The following is a 17427-nucleotide window of genomic DNA, read 5'->3' on the forward strand; positions in this document are numbered from 1 at the left end:
TGTGTTTGTGTGTTCTCTCTCCTGTAGGAATTATTCTTTTAAGTTAAGACAACGAAATATCACGTCTCTTAATTTCATATATCGTATTGTAAAGACCAAGACATGTAAATTATTTGAGAATTTAAATTAAATACGCAGAAAAGGTAAAAAATAAAAAGGATAAAAAAGTGACAAAAACCAGAAAGGAAACATAAATTAAAATAAAAATTGAAAAAAGTATACTCAGAAAAGCATAGAGATGGACAGAGAAGTAGAGAGATGTACAGAAAAAAAGGATGAGATGAAAAATTACGGATTTGTTCGAAGCCGGAAAGAAAAGCGCAGGGAGAGAAGACAGTAAACGTGGCATTTACTGCTGTACTGTATGCAAAGTAGCCACGTTCATAAGAGTGCTCGACCCTCTGAACACGAGGTTAAGGGGCAAAGGTCGTCGGAGACGAGGACAGTGACAGTCAAACCTGACCAACTGATTGATTGGTCAGGTGGTCAGGAAGATGCACGAAAGAAGCCAGCTAGGTGTGTGTATGCGTGTGTGTGTGAGTGAGAGAGAGAGAGAGATTTTAAACAAGAACATTCATCAAACACACTATCCACAACACGTATATTTACCCACACCCACACACACACACTCAGGCGTAAGCTATACCCATGCATATACCCACATTTGCATACACTCTCATATACATGTACACAGATGTGCGGAAAGAGCGAGAGGAACATTCAGAGAGAGAGAGAGGGGGGAGGGCGTAGTGCTCGCCCCTGACCTGTGGATGGCGTCAAGGTGTAGTATGATTACAGGGATGGAAAAGGCGGAGCAAGCACCTAGAGACCTCTTATGAAGCGGGCAAATTTCCATCATGTGTAGATTAGCTATCGTGCCACTGCTGTTTCTTGGCCTCCGTGAACGCACTGCCCTGTCCCCCACCCGCTCCACTCGCCCTCCCACACACCCCCGGAGCTCTTTCTCCCATCTCTACCTCCCCCAACCCCCAACCTCCATTTCTGCCTTCGTCTTCCCCAGGGTTCGACTGTGCCTCTGGTAGATGCAGCAGTAGATACAGCGATAAGATAGCTTCCAGTGGAAGGCGCTGCCACGAACACCAATGAGCAACACTCCAATTTTCGCCATTCGAACCTGTCGCCGCAGAAGTGGCCGACGGGAAAAGAGGACTTTAGCGATGACTAAAAAAAAAAAACAAACAACGGATGACAGTGACAGAATTGGGCATGCAAGCAGGTACACTGACCACGTGAAGGTATGTGCGCGTGTACGGGGGAAGGGGTGGGGAAGATAAAGGGGGGTGTGGGGTACTGCACAGGAGCTGGTTTCGCTGGGAGGATGGTGCAGATGTCGATTCTGTACGCAGATACAAAAAGGTAAGTGTGCTGAAAGCTTTTCAATGCTGCCAGGACTTGCCAGGCTAGTCTTTAGTCCCACCCTACCCCCCATCCCTGCAAACCCACATACCCACATACCCACATACCCACATACCCGTATACCCACTCTCTCGCTAATACCTGCCACAATTATCCTCCGCCTCGCTCAAGGGCCTGCGGTTCCCATTGCCTGCGCCTCAAAAGATTTTCTTCACACCGAAGACCGCCAACTAAATTTTTTTGTACGGATTAGATAAAAGCGAGAAATATTCTCACAGTTCGGGAATTTTTTCTTTCGTTTCATTAATGCTGGCTGACTTTACACAAGAAAGTTCAGTGATTTTTTAAAAATGTAACCGTTCCTCTTGATATTAGTATTTTGCCACAGGTGAAAATTCGGTAAAAACTGTTGTTACTTCTCTTAAATTTATAATTATGCTATTGTGGGTAGCTACACATTACAGTTGCTAGTCGTTACACTTTGTTTCACATGTAAAGAACAGCAGAGGAAGACAATTTGAATTTCAGAAATAATTTTAATTAAAAAATTATAATTACAAACAAATTACAAATCTGGAAACTTGAATAATAATGTAAAAGCTAAGCAAACCAAAGAAAAAAATAAGAGAATAAAAGCAAGTTAAATTATATACAGAAATACATATTAATAACAGCTAACAACTGTAGGAAATGTATTAACTATATTAAAATGAAAAATACACTTATAATAATGGAAAATGATATCATATCACTAATGAATTAAAGCTACACTAAGTTAAAACATAGTAAGACAAAACTTTTTAAAATATGAATATTACAACAGTTGGTAAAATAAATAAATAAATAAAGCACTTTAATTGTGTTTCATGACCTACCGAGACAGAACAAAACAATATCTTAGTTGATTAAAACTCATTTTATATTCACATTTCTTGAACATCAACAAACACCAGCCCCTGACCACCACCACCACACCACCACCACAAATAACAATAATTATAATGACAGAGTGTTAATTTAGTTTCCTTTTATGCATTTACAAAAAAATGTGCCCGTTTCAGTGACAAATTGTTATGCATTTACTGTCAGTTAATTACTTTAAATAATGATGATTTTCTATCAGCTGGCTTATGTCAGCTTCTGATTAAGAAAAGAAGTGAGATCATGTTACAGATAATGGCAGCTGAGAAAGAATATCGCCACACACACAGACACACGCGCACACACACACACACACAATATCACAGCATTAGGTTGGTGACAGGAACCGATTAATTTTAATTTGCAGCTCGTCTGTCATAAATTAAAACGAGGAGTAATGTTTCATGATGCCCAGGACTCGGATGCCTTCCGCTGTCTCTCGGGTCAAACTTTCCGCTGATTGAAGGTTCGCGTGGTTGGCTAATTTTAGCTGTCGGTTAATTGGATTAAATGGATGGAAGGAAAGATTGCGGTGGAAGAAAAGATCATCTGGTTAGCCGTTTGGTCAGCCGCTTTCTCCTCTGGCGGTCAGTTGGGGAGGAGAAACAAATTCTCTCTATCCAGTGTAGAATTATGGACCTCAAACACACCACTGCTCATTTCCTTCTTTCAACGAGACTTAAAAAAAAGCAGCAATCACCTCTTGTTTGTTATTTTATTTATATTTATATATATTTTTGTTCATTCTTTAATTTTTGTCGGAATAGGACATCGCAAGCATCACCAATACTTAGACAAAAGAAAAGCTAGCTCACCCTTAAATGTAAAATCACTAAAATTCCACAATGAGACGATTTCAGTGTCAGGGTTCATCATTTCCGAAAATTCTTTCACAAAAAATTCTAACAACTTAGGGAAACACGAAAAATTAAGAAAGATAAATCAATTTAATTTGTGCATGTATGTTGTCTGCAACTAAAGGTTTGGTGAGCAACTTTATCTTGTCCTCATCGTTATCTTGTGACTATTGCTTGTTTGTTTACTGCTTTGTTTATTTTTTAGTTGAGTACACTTCCCGAGTATAATCGCCCACTGAAATTAATAAAGTTGGTGATTGTTATTATCATTAAATAATCAAGGATTTTGTACTGTTGATAGAAAACTCTCGAAAGAAACTCGCTACCAAAGTTAATTAGAACTAAAATCTTAAAATTAAACGGAAAGGAACGATAACAACAACAACTACTAATCCTGGAAATCATTTGCGTTCTGTCGAAGAAAAGTAATTCGGGGTACTTGTACCGAACTCGTGTATGTTTGATTGTGGACGGCCTCTTAAAGACACTGACAACTGGAATTCTTTTTTTTTTCCTCGTTCTCTCACATTCTTTATCTCTGCTTTGTTGTTGTTTTTTTTTTTCCTGTCTCTCTCTCTCTCACACACACACACAGAGCGAGAGAGAGAGAGAATGACATCGCTTTCCACGGACGATTGCGTGATCTCACGTTTTTCCTCATTCTCTCACATTCTTTATCTCTGGTGTGTTTTTTTCTGTCTGTCTCTCTCTCTCTCCGACACACACACACGCAGGCCGTTGACCGCTCGGATACTTCTTTCATCGATTATGTGTCAAGGGTCTCGTACATAATGCAGCCTCAGCTGAATACATGATGTAATTACTTTGATCACCTGCTGCGAACCTCATTTGCTCACGTCATCTGTCCAACGACATTTGCATTTTGTGAGGCACGAGTCCCCTTCCCACCTTTTCAAAAGTAGGTGATATGTACCCCGTACCCCATACCTCTCTACGCTACACTTATCACACGCCTTCGATTCAAACGATTTTTTTACCGTTAAAACAGCCGACATTTTGTGTCCGTGGTTCTGAAGTTGGAGGAAATCGCTGTTGTGGAGCAGTGAACAAAATACACGTTTTGGCACAGGACTGGGCTGGATTGCAATAATGATTACATCTCATCAACATATCGAGCAAGTCCGCCATCTCTAGGAGGGAACAGACCGTGAAGCTATTTACACATTTGTTAATAAAGAGATGGGAACCGAAAGAACTCTTTGCTTTGGTGGGCACGAGGTTAAAGTTCACGCTTACTGGAGCGCGAAGAAGACTATGAGGTACATCAGAAAATAACTGAATAAACAGGTATTTCAGGATCACGTGGTATCACTTTACAATTTATTTTGGCGACATAATTTTCGCTTTTTTAGTTTATCAGATCAAAGTTTGTTTATTCTTATTAGTGTACATCTTTTTTTTTGTTGTAAACAGTTGAGTCAAGTAGCCGGGGTTTATGCCCGAGGGAGGGGAATAGGGTGGGGAACACGAAAAGACCTCACATGAGTCAGGGGTCACTATCGCACAAATGTATCATCAACTGAAACGTCCCAAGTCGAAAAAAAAGAAAAAAAAGAAAAAGCGAAAAACCAATTGAATTGTGAAACCAGCCAGACAGATGAATCATCATTCTCAGCCTTCCAGCTGAGCTATAATTTTTCAGTCTGCAAGATGGGTCACCGTTTCCGACCAGTCACAAAAAGCATGAGAAGGCCGTGTAGTGCTTGGTCAGACACATGTGTCACACCTGTCTAGTGCCATGACACTAGTGACTGACCGTGTGGTCCAAAGTCTGACAAGTGACCAGCTACGAGCACCTCGATAGAGAATCACAACAACCTGCTAAATGGCTTTTTATTTGGATGTAGGGATTGATGCCATCTTTGGGTTAGTCCGCCTAGAGACAACTTTTAGTACCTACGGTAAAAGAAAGTAAAAATAAAACAACAAAACAAAACAGAAAAATTACAGGCACGCTTGTGAAGACGGTAAAGACTGTCTATAGTCATTTTTTTCTTTATATTTTCATACTTTCTCTCTCTCTCTTTCTATCTCTTTATCATTCTATTCTATTTTTTGTGATTGTAATACTTTTATAATTTTTCTATTACATTCTCTCTAGAGCGCTTTCATTTCCTAACAAAGATTTGCATTCCATTGCTAAAGTCATATTATCACGGGAGGTCTGGTTTTCTGAGCTTAACAAAAAAAAAAAAAAAAAAATAAATAAAAAAAAAATCCTCGATTTCCACGACTTTAAATATTCCTGCGAACCATTCGGTTTATCGGAAGCAGTCCCGTAAATCTAAAAATAGACGCGCGCGTGACGTCTCGCCGAGCTTTATCAGGGTTAGAGACGTGTACACTAATCGGCCACAGACAGCTAATGTCACCAACTAAATTAGTGGCACGCTGCCAGGTGTCTGTGGACCCACATCACGGCTTGATGGACTTACTGAAGCTATCACAGCAAGTGCACAGTCCAAACATCAGCATTTATTCAAAGAAAAACATTGACAGTGATTCAGTTTTGAGGTAGTGACATTTTTTAAATAAATATTGAGTTAATAATTCTGCAGGAACAGTGAATGGATCTTTATTTCCGGTTACAAAAGTATGAAGCGTGTGACTAAATGAGGTCTTCATCCGATTACTCACTTGGCTTGGAAGGCAATCTGGCACAAAATCTTTCATCAAGCAGCAGAAAGAATAAACTTCAGGAAGAAACCCACTGCGATGATGTGTACTAACAAATCTGTTGTCCAACACTCAACTTGAAAGAGGGTTAACTGGCAATAAAAATAACCACAGCTTTCTTAAATATTCCAGACAAACTGGCATAGCAGCGAACCTGGCTATTAACCTTTGATGCATGAGCTGACCATGACTGATATTTTCGTTGTAACAGTCTCTGTGAACATTTCAAAGGATTATTAGACCACCTGTCCCGTCACCCCTCTGGCAACCAGAGTGCAAAGAGGTTTCTAGCCAAACAAAAGATAACAACAAAAAAAACAACAACAGTAACAATAAACAGGGATGTGCGGCTATGATAAGAGATGATACAGCAGGTGCAGATGGAGAACGAGGACTAGAAACATCTGTGATGAGCCTATGGGATGGTCATCTCTCCATGACGATCATGACGAGTGTAAATATTCGCCGATAACTGGATCCGGTCCCTGTCACCAGAGCAGTGAAAACTTGTCACCACCCGCTTCAATGAGACTTTCTTTCTGGGTATTATGTGACATTATTTTGAAGCAACAACAACAACAATTAAATTACATTTCCTAATTAAACTTTGTACATGCCTAGACTAGTATTTCCAAAATTATTTCCTTTTTGCACCTGATTGTCGTCTCTATTTATTACCTCCCATACATTTGCGGTTTGTCTGGACATGAACAAAGGTTTCACCTAAAAGCGATGAACGATGGGTGAGACGATTGTCATGTCTGACAGTTTCTAAACACAACATTATTTGCCACAGGGGTCATTTTAATAAATTGTATTGGCCTGGGCCATAACCTGCATAATGTTACAAGCAATTAATTAAGTGCCTCGTGCTCTTTAGTAATAGGCTGGTGTTGATTAATTAAATAATTAATCAGTAGTGTCGTGATTTATCTAACATTCAAAATAGAAGGGACCAGAAGGTGCACAGAATGTCGGCCAACCAGGGTAAAAATCAGGAATAGGAGAAGTAGAAGGAGAATTAGGAGTGGAAGTAGAAGACTCAGAAGTAGGGGGAGTTGACAGTTATTCCAGTTGCAGCAGTTGATGCTGTCGTTTGCTTGCATGCTTAGTCTATTATCTAAACAAGCAGAAATAGGTGTTTGTATTTGTGTATGTGCTCGTCTGCGTGTTTTGTGTGGATAGTTTGTGTAAGAATTTTGTGTATGTACTGTATTTGCATATATTCTGTTCTTATATATTTGTGATGTGTTCATATATTTTTGTGTGTGTTGTGTCTACAGTCAACTAACTCTCTGTTATCCAGAACTCAAACAACCGCCCCAGCTCACACACTCCTTCAAAAATACTTTGAAAAAATTAAAATAAAATCAGTTTCTAACCAAATGTAAGTTTAAACTGATGATGAGTTTACCTGTCTAGTCTTGCTATAACAGTGTGTGTTTTTTCTGAGTTACCTGGAGTTAAAATGCTTTAGTAAAGTTCATTAAGGTGAAAAGTTTTTTCACCAACATTTCTTTACCTCGCACACTGCATGCACAAAGCTGATTTTATGTTGAAACTGAGTTGTATAATGTAAGTTTTATGTCCATTTATTTCCTTTTACTTACTTTGTTTATATATTATCAACTCAATTTATGGTGTATGTTGTTAGGCCTGATCAGTAAATTATAATCAGCCACGAACGACTTTTTTCGGCATCTACCCCTCCTCGAGTTAACTGTCTGTCTGTCTGTCTGTCTCGTACACATGCATGTATTTCTACATGTTGTGTGTGGTATATATTTGTTTGTTGTGTGTTTATGTGTATTTATGTGTCTTGTGTGCAAGTATATATATATATGTGTGCTGTGAATGTGCGCGCGTGTATATATTTATATGTGTGTATTGCTTGATTATATAAATATATATGTGTATTGCGTAGATATTTATTAATATATGTGTGTGTTTGGATGTATTGTGTGTATGTGTGGTGTCTTGGAATGAAAGAAAGACAAAGGTGTACATTTACTACATACATGATTATAAAATACTGTAATACTCCATACTGTACAACACTCTATCGTTTCAGCTCAAACAGTATTTGTAAGGTGTTGGAGACCAGCCTGTCGATCACTGAATCCCGACAAACCCTTCTTCCCCTTGAATGTCGACTACGACAGCAGCGAGGACAACGCCGGTGATTGTCCGCCACGACGAGGCACAACTGTCCGCCGAACCCTTCTCTCCTTGAATTTACGATTTAAAAAAGACGAAAAATAATCTTGGGTTTGAGATGTGGATGAGGCCACTAACCTTCCACTGTGCTTACAACAACCTTGCCATAAAATGGAAAGTGCGGGACACAAACTCGTGTAATGAGGCTCTAGATTTGTACTCACATGACAAGGATGGCGGAGGTTCAATCCCGTCAGGCTACCCAAGGTTTATGAAAGTGTAAGCCTATAGGCCTACAAGGTCTGAGGTATTAAACAGTTTCCAATCTCGAATCCGCGCCAACGGCAGCTTGTCAATGCCAGGGGTGCACCCGAGACGTGTATGTTTTAGTAATGCGAGACCAGGCACCCGGCTGCATACGGATGCCGGCATTGACCTTGAACCCAGCCACCTAGGGGTACTTTACATCTTTGATCGCCAGCTCCTAGCAGTAACTTTCACAGAGTGTCGCAAGGTACCCCAGACAGGTTATCTGCCACACTAGGGTGGGAACAAGAACTGGGTCAGGTGAGTCAGGGTCAGATATATAATACGGGTAGGTGAGTCAGGGTCATGTCAGAAAGAAAGGGATTTATCTGAAAAAATTCTTTTTAATTTTCCTTTCTTTTTTAACCTTTTATACTCCTTTCTTTCTAATTCTTGCCTGGAAAATATTAATATCTGACATGTTTGATCAACTCATGGATCAGAATCTCAGTTCTGAAATGAGCGAAGAATACAGAATACGAATGGTTTGTTGTATGAGGGTTTTTGAGTGTAGGTCGACATGTGTTTTGTTGCGACCTGAGTCCATTTATCAAGGCTGCTCTCAAGTGAAGTTTAAAATGAGTTGCATATTACATAGTTTTTCTGCTGACTATGGCGATGGTAGTGCTGGAAAACAGACCAGTCCTTTGCCTGTCATATCAAACCTCTGAAGCTGATGGTCTTTGGAGAAGACGGGAAGAAAGAAACTTGATTTTTATCTTTAACATCATTGATTCTTTATTCCCACACTGGGATGGTTTGAAGGTATTATTAATAAAGTAAAGCAGAATATAAAACAGCATATAAAAAGAACATTTTAATTACATTCGAATCGAAGAATACATGACGACCATCACCCGCCAGAAATTCCTACATTTATTTCTCCTCATACGGGAGGGACACAGTTTAATCTCACATCAATACAGGGCGTGTAGGCACACACTGAATTATTTACATACTCCTATATTTACATATTCTTGCATGTACAATACTTTAAACTAAGGCACAACCTTGCACCCGCAGTTGTTCAGGTTGTGTCAGCTGACATTGTGTTGTGTCCTAGTTGTACTTGCTTTTGCTAGTCATTTTGTTACACAAATAATAATAATATAACCCTCATTCTTTGATGTAAGTGTGTGTGTGTGAGAGAGAGAATGGATAGATAGAGACTGAGATGTCTTTTCTAAAGTGTACGAAGTAAAAAATCCAAGATTGAAAAGATATGAAATAGGAAAAGAACTATTGTAACAAATGATATGCCAGAGAATATGATGTGTATATATATATATCGTGTCCTGTGACACTGACGAATGTGTCAACCCAATCTCACCCCAAAGCAGTTGAAGCACCTCTTGATCCCTGTAACAAGACAGGCGAGAAGAGCGCTGGCCACAGACCGGACTGGTGTCCCCGTGTCCCCCCGACACACCCGGGGGTCTAGGGAGAAGGGTAGTGAGTGTGTGGAGGGAGCTGTCCGCCATGCGAGCCGTGAAACTGTAGGAATAAAGCAGCAGGGAGGGGGGATGATAATCAAGAAAATGTTTCTCACGAGCCACAACCTCCAGCACGTCTCCAATGCGCAGCGCAGCAGACAGGCATGTCTATATATGGAGATGTAGGCGAGGCCGTGTCGGCAGACCGTGGAAGCACGAGGAAGGTGCACGGTCGTGCATTGCTACACACGGGTGCCGCTAGTCCCTGGTGGGACCCATGACTGGCTAGTGACACCGCACGACACCACGGGGTGGGTTACCCGGGGTACTTGTCCGTGGTGTGGTGTGCACCGACTGGCTTTGCGGTCCCTGGAGAATCAGACCCACTGCTGACGACTGGCAGGAAGTTGAGCGAAAGGTTGCTTAGGAAAAGCTTATTTACCAAGTAAGTCAAATGTTCAAATCGCATGCTAATCCCTTCTGAAGGATTGATCGAGCTGTTTTCAACCCAGACATAACGACTACTTTTGAATTCTCTTTTTTACTTGCATTTTTAGTTGTTCTTGACCAATAAATAATAAATAATTAATTATGCATTAATCTGTAAAAGAGAAAAATTAACACAAATAAATTCCACCTTGGAAATACATTCTTGGAGAACATGACTACCATTATGGCAGTTCGGGTACTCATCAGACCTTATGTTGGCATTCACGGGGCAACCTCCTCCTGATACACTTAAATAATTCTCGTCTTTTTTCCCAGGAGACTGTTGTTTTCTGTAGAGATTGGTCCCTATTTAAACAATATATATATATATGAAATAAATAAATAAATACAATAAAATAAAATAAAATAATAGAAAAATAAATAAATAAAAAGATCAATAGGTGATTTGACCTGCACACGTTGTCAAACATGTGACTACAAAAAGTTTACAAGAAGTCTGTAACCTGCACAAAAGACAGTCATGGACGAATTTTTCCAAATATTTGACAACCTGGAAAGACTAGCTGGTGTGAGCTAAGAAAGCCACTGAGAACTGACTTGCATGAGCATTATTGTGCTATGGGTACAAGGATTGTACCTCACACTTATACACACTAAATACACTAAATACACTAAACGAGGATGAGGAGGTCTTTCTCCTACCAAGCCCCATCAACGGAGTAAATTATCTGTCACCCTTCATCACTCTCATTCTCCTTCCACCCTCAAGTCACATTTTTTCAGAGCGGCGACTTCGCTGCCACCCTGTCCTGACCATGAACATACCCGATGTGTGTCTGTACCTACTGTGTGTATGAGCGGGTATTACTGTTGTAGAAGTGTGTCTGTTATATCTGAATTTAACTACATGGTTGTTGGTGATTCAGTTTACTTCTGTATATCATTTCTGTAAAGTGCTTTGAACAAATCCTTAGAAAAGTGTAACAACAACAACAACAACAATGATGACTATACCTCACACTAAACACCCTGAGTATGCGACACAAATGTTGACAGTGCCAACGACTGTTCACCTTATTTTTAAAAAATCAGAATACTGGCGAAAGATAAGGCTATAATATAATGTAATGTGTTGGAAATGTGCAACAGAATTCTGTAAGATTAGTAATAAACATGATCTGGACCTCAATAATCGGTAATATAGAAAGTGTAAAGGCATCCTTCCTGCTAATAATCTGTAAAACCAGAAGCTATATTTTCATAAACTAGTTTCGGATACAATAGAGCAACATTCCTTTTTCCTTTACTCATTCAGAGTTTGTTATTTATCTTAGCGCTCAAAGACAAATCACTGTAGCAAAATGCAGTGTAAGGAGATTCAAAAGCTAATGATTAGTTCAGGATATGGAATAATAAAAATATTGCTAATTAAACACGAACTTCAGTGTCCTCGCTTGATCTGTATTACACTGCTCAAAGGAACTATGACATTATTGTTGAGATGCTAGTGTATTTTAAAACCTGCCTCGTCGCTAGATACCTACACTATACATGTAGCAACAGCTACTTAACTATCTTGTAACCTCAAATTTACATTTATACAGAATCTTACCACGAAACCCTTGAAGTACATGTCATGAAAGCAGTCAAAGAAACACAGTTTATCTTCCCACAATAAAACATACCCTCTGTTTGAATCCTAACAATGATAGAATAATGTTTAATTACAATATATTCCACAAATTTATGTGATGTTTCCATTGAAACCAAACATTGTTAGAAGCTTAAGAACAAGACTTCACAATGTCAGACCAGACTGATGTTCAAACATCGTTCTCTAACGACTATTTTAAACTGAAACAATAAACGGTAAAGTATGAGACAATCTTACCAGAGGACCAGCTCGCAGCTTACCTTTCCTCTGATTAAAAGAAAGAAAGGAAGATGCCATTAGACACAAAGTAAGAAGCTCGTGACTATCAGAGGGTGACTGGGGTCAGTGTGTGTCGAGGGACGGGATGACCGCCGGCGACGGCCGGACGCCGTTGGTGACACTGTCCTCTGTCCCTGTCAGAGGTCGAAGGTCGTTCAGTGCTCCCCACCGTGCCCGGGGTGAGTATGCACGTCAAGCCTGCATCTGATTACAGGCTGGCCGAGCTGGGAGATGGCCGATGGGGCACTTCAGGTCTAGTGAGTAAGTGGGAAGTTATTATTGTGATAGAAGATATGATACTGATGTGAAAAATGGTTTGGGTGAGAACTCTTTTGGGAAATGACTGAGAGAGAAAATAAAGAGAGGTAGAGAATTTAAATGGGAACTTAAAATTTTTTTTATCAATATTAAAGCTATGAAACTGAAATGAAAATTTCGATATTGGTGATCGAGGAGCTTGGAGCTGGAGAGAGAGAGAGAAGGAGGTTAAGAGACCGCGATACTGGATTAAAAATAATTAAATAATGTAATTTTTGCATTTTCTCAGTTCCCCTTTATGGTGGCAAAAGAATAAAATATCTTGAATCTTGAAAAAAAATGTTTAAAGTCTCTTATCTTCGCAGGTGTAAAAACATTTTAAAAATCTGAGGGCTGAAGAAGACCTGTGCCTCCAGACTCGTGTTATGCACATTTCACAGAAAGTATGTTCCTGAGGGCTCTGTTATGACACAAACCAATCCATAATCTTAATAATTTTAGATTGTTTAATCTTACTTTCATTATTTAGATATCACTGAAACTTGTTTATAATTTATAAGAACATTTGCATGACCGTGTATGTGCACATTACATTATTAATAATGAATATTTTTACATTCATGCATTGCTGCTTTTTTATTTCTTTATAAATTCCAGTTCCTTTTAGTCCCTCAAAATCGCTTATTTCAGCATAAGCATATTCAAATTATAACAAAGAGAACAACTTAACTGATGATGAAAATCTTGAAAACTGTTTGATCGAAGAGATTCAGTACCGAAGAACCTGTTTCAGATGAGAACGGTGACACTCTGCATGCATAGATGGTGCGAAGGAAATAAATGAATAAATAAATAAATAAAAAGGAGGAGCAGTTGCCGCAAGTTTTCGTGGTCTGAGAGCTCGTGGACGAGGCCGGGAACACGTGCTGGCCGACACAAGGAAGATCAAAGAGAACTCCTCTACCTCCTGTTCCGCTTCATCCTCCATCTGTCCTTTTCTTTCTTCTTGATAGTGTCTTTCTCCTCCTCGTCTACTGAATTTAGCATGGCTGACAACCACGACTAAAGACTCGTATACAAACTCACACTGCCCGGCAGAATAGGTAGCACTCAGCTGTCACACTCCATGTCTTGACCATCTCTGGCCCGTGTTTTTCGGACAAAGATGTCTAGAGATGAAGTGTGAGGACAAGAGAGAAGATTTTGCGATAGTTCTACAGGCTACACCAGTCGCGAAAATTATCAGACTCAGAAAAGTTACAGTAGTTAGACTAACAGTCAAAGTGTATCGTTGAACGGCAATGGAGGGAGGAAGAGATAAAAAATCACTGAAGGTAGCAGTGGTAGATCGCTAGCAATGGTAAGGGAAGGTCGGTATGTCACGACCTTTGTGTCTTGTCATGGGAGGATGTCTCGTGAAGGCGTTGCAGCTGACGACAGGGCCTCACGTGAGCGGTAAGGACCTGCATCGCTGTACAGCAGCTGCAGCAAGACACAAGATGACAGACAACGATGTCCTGGTGAAAACAAAACATGTTTACAGCACGTGGTCTTGCACGCCACCTGGCGTTAGACCAACAAAGGCTGAGTAGGTAACTTCTCTCACACACACACACACTCTCTCTATCTCAAACGCACACAAAGAGAAACATGTACATGTACACACATAGACAAAGTCTTACACGTACACACACAAATATACCCTCTCTTGAACACTCACGTGCACACACACACACAAAAGAAACATGCACTCAAATATACCTAAAGATATATTCATACTCACACTCTCTGACGTACGCACGCGCACACACGCACACATAAACATACACTCATAAACATCTAAATGCAGACAAACAAAACACGCACAGACGCATACAAAAAGCACAGACAGCACGCAAGCTGTCAAGAGAGTTCGTGTTGTGTATTTTTTTTTTTTTTTACAAAATCTGTGCACGAGACCGAGCTCGGGAGCATTGCCTCCCCTTAGATGAGATAAGACTCGGGTAGAAGCATCGTAACTGAACTGAAACAGAGAAGATAGTAGTCAGGGGGCAAATAGTTTCAGAGCACACAACTTTTTTTGTCAATGTCGAATTTTCTGCTTCGTCTGCTCTTTTTTTTATTATTATTATTATTTACCTCCCACTTTATCTCGTTTATTGATTACAATGTTTTGAGCATTGTCACAGAAACAAAATCACATTGCGAAACATAATTATATCCCGTGATCTTGATCTGTGACAGCTCCAGTGTAGAACAGGTAGAACAGAACTACATGAAAGAACTGACGGACTTACACAAGTATACCAAACTTAGAGGTTCTCTCTCCTCCCCCCCACCTAATTAAGGCCCCTTGTTGATGTACCGAAGTGTCAGCTTAATCTCCAACAGGTGTCGGTATGGCTTCTCACCTGTGCCACCTTTTAATTCCAAACTCCTGCCCAAGACACAAACAAGCACATTCCTCAACTCTGGGTAATTGGGCAGGAAGGTGGCGGGATGTGGAAGAGATGAAGGAGGGAAGTGAGGAAAAAGAAAACGAGGGCTGAAGCTTTGCCACTTGGCGCTGGTCCCAACACGTTTGGTGAGTTTGTACTGAAATTATTACAAGTTATGGCCTGCAGTACCCGACATCACTAGCGAGCGAGAGAGAATAATTATGACTTTGTTTACTTCATTTTAATCTCGACGAAAACTCAAATGTCATTAAGAAGCAAAGTATTGGTGATGTAAATAAAGAGGAAAAAAATAACACTCAGTGGTATAAAACATTATTTTAAAATACACTCTTTCTCAGTATCCTCCTCCTCATCATCATCATGTATTTACTCCGCGAATATTATCTACAATTATCTACTACATATTTTGCTCTGTTTTGATATGCCTGTGTTGATAACTCAGACACTTGGAGAAATACTAGACACAGAGGAAGGGCAACATTATCAGTTTAGGCAAAATAAAATAAAAGTAATTTCAAAACACGAGTCAATATATAACTGAAGTGAGGGAAAACTGTTATTCAGCAATTTTCCGGATAAACATCTTGCACGAAGTTTAAGTTCTTGTTGATCAATCGATAAGATTACTTTCATTTCGCCCCGTCACATTTTTTTTAATCATATCGAGGGGAAAAAATCTTCCAGTGTCTCGAGGGTAAACAGTTTTTCGTTTCCTTTCCAATTTTCATAAACTTCATCTCGAAATTAACATCTTTCACGACGGGGCGGGAGAGCGAAAGCCAATGGGCTGGGTGGGGGAGGTGGAGGTTGGGGGATGTCAGGAAGGGGGTAGTCACGCATCTTCATTCCCCCTCACCATCTTCTTCCCCCTTCCCTGCCTGCCCCGACGACAGGGTCATTTTTATTCATGAAGCGGGGAGGAAGAAACTCAGACACTCTAAGGGGGCGGAGCCGAGCACCAACACGTCACACCGGCCACGCCTCTCGCAGGGAGAGTGTGGGGGGCCGGCAGCTGGGAGGTGGAAGCAGGGGGAAGGTAATATCGTTGCAGAATAAACAGGAAGGTGTGTGTGTACGTGTGTGTGTGTTTTGTGTGGGGTGGGGTGTGGAGAAGGAAGGCTTAGGTTAGACGAAAGAGCAAAGAGGACGCGGAGCAAGGGAAAGTCTGTCAGTAACGGGAGGTCAAAGGTCGAATAACTGCCTGGCAAAAAGAAGGGCTGTTGGTTGAGTGGGGGGTGAAGGGGCGTGGTGGTGGAAGGAGAAGTGAGTATATATATATGCAAACGTTGAAGATTGAAGCGATTCGTTTAGGTCTGCAGCAGAGGCTGAGGGAGTCAGTAGGTGCGGCGAGTCGGTGTACGTGAAGGGTTGGCTCCCTTAGTGGTGGGGGGCTCCAGGGTCTAGGTCACATTAAGCTTACATTAAAACTCGCACACCACGCTGAGCGCTGGCCGGGGGGTTAGGGGGCACATACCCCCAAAAAACCTACTCCAAAAAGACGTGGTGACAGTCAACAGAGGAAGGCAGGGGGGGGAGGTTGGTTGACTACTCAAGGCCCAACCGGCTGACACCCTCCGTAGCCGGGAGGATCGCGCGCAGGGCGTCACGTTTGTCCCTCACCCCCCACACACACCATTCCTCCCCCACCCGAGTACTGAATGCTTTTGCGACCGACAGATCGTGGACTGCCACCGCCTGCAGCTGGACTGGTGCGCGCTCCATCACATGGCGAGCAACGACGTCAGCAGTAGGCTCCCTTTGCTTGCCAGGCTCCTCAACCCCTGAGACGCCCTCGGCTCAGCTCAACACAACTTTCGATTGGAAATGCTTGTCTATTCGTACGCGAATGTTTGTTACCGAACCTCATGGCAAAAAAACAAACAAACAAAACAAAACAAAACAAAAAAAACCACCACAAAACCTCTCTTTTTTTCTCCTCCTAGCAACGTGTCTGTAAACCACTTCTTCAAGTACTGTTCGGTAGTGAAGATAGAGAAAAAGAATCTTCGTACAATTCTCTAAATAAGAAAGTGGACGAGAGAGGGGAATGGGGTTGAAAAAGGAGATAATTTCATGGCATATTAATGCACTTGATAATTTAGTTTGGGGCTAATAGGATTTACAGAGCTTGACACACAGGAAACTATTTTATTTCTCTTTCTCAATAAGCCTTGAAGAAATTATATCTCTACACCGCTAGGTCTTTGGAAGAAATTAATTTCAATCAGCCTCCTTCCCATGTCATCCCCAAAGTGTCGAGTCATGTAACGGAATCCATGCGTTTAGTTTCGGTATCAGTTCCCCTGTGATTAGTTTCTCCTGGACATCATTAATAAAGAGGATTCTTAGTGGTTCGCGTTTTGCCCTCGAGTAATTATGCTTACAGAATAGTTTGTTACTTCCAGGATTGTCGGCAGACAGTCTCACAAGGTCAACATTGGGGTCACAGATAGTTTTGATAATGTAGAATGAACTCCTAAACCCTAATGGAAAAAAAAAATAACAACAACATATATGTACTACAAAAATGACGATTATTTCGATTTGTAGCAGTAATTCTTACATAAAAGTAAAAAGCT

At 40.8% G+C, this 17427-nt stretch overlaps 1 long non-coding RNA gene across 1 annotated transcript; it reads right to left on the minus strand.

Annotated features, from left to right (window-relative positions):
- Positions 1-3857: 3857 nt before the first annotated feature.
- Positions 3858-15218, minus strand: LOC112564334. Its single transcript, XR_003099200.1, has 2 exons — positions 8234-15218; positions 3858-6337 (listed from the first exon to the last, which is right to left on the minus strand). It is a non-coding gene; the product is annotated as an uncharacterized LOC112564334 (long non-coding RNA).
- Between the last annotated feature and the right edge of the window lie 2209 nt (positions 15219-17427).

This window comes from Pomacea canaliculata, linkage group LG5 (assembly GCF_003073045.1).
Source record: "Pomacea canaliculata isolate SZHN2017 linkage group LG5, ASM307304v1, whole genome shotgun sequence".
In the NCBI taxonomy this organism is placed as follows: Eukaryota; Metazoa; Mollusca; class Gastropoda; order Architaenioglossa; family Ampullariidae; genus Pomacea; species Pomacea canaliculata.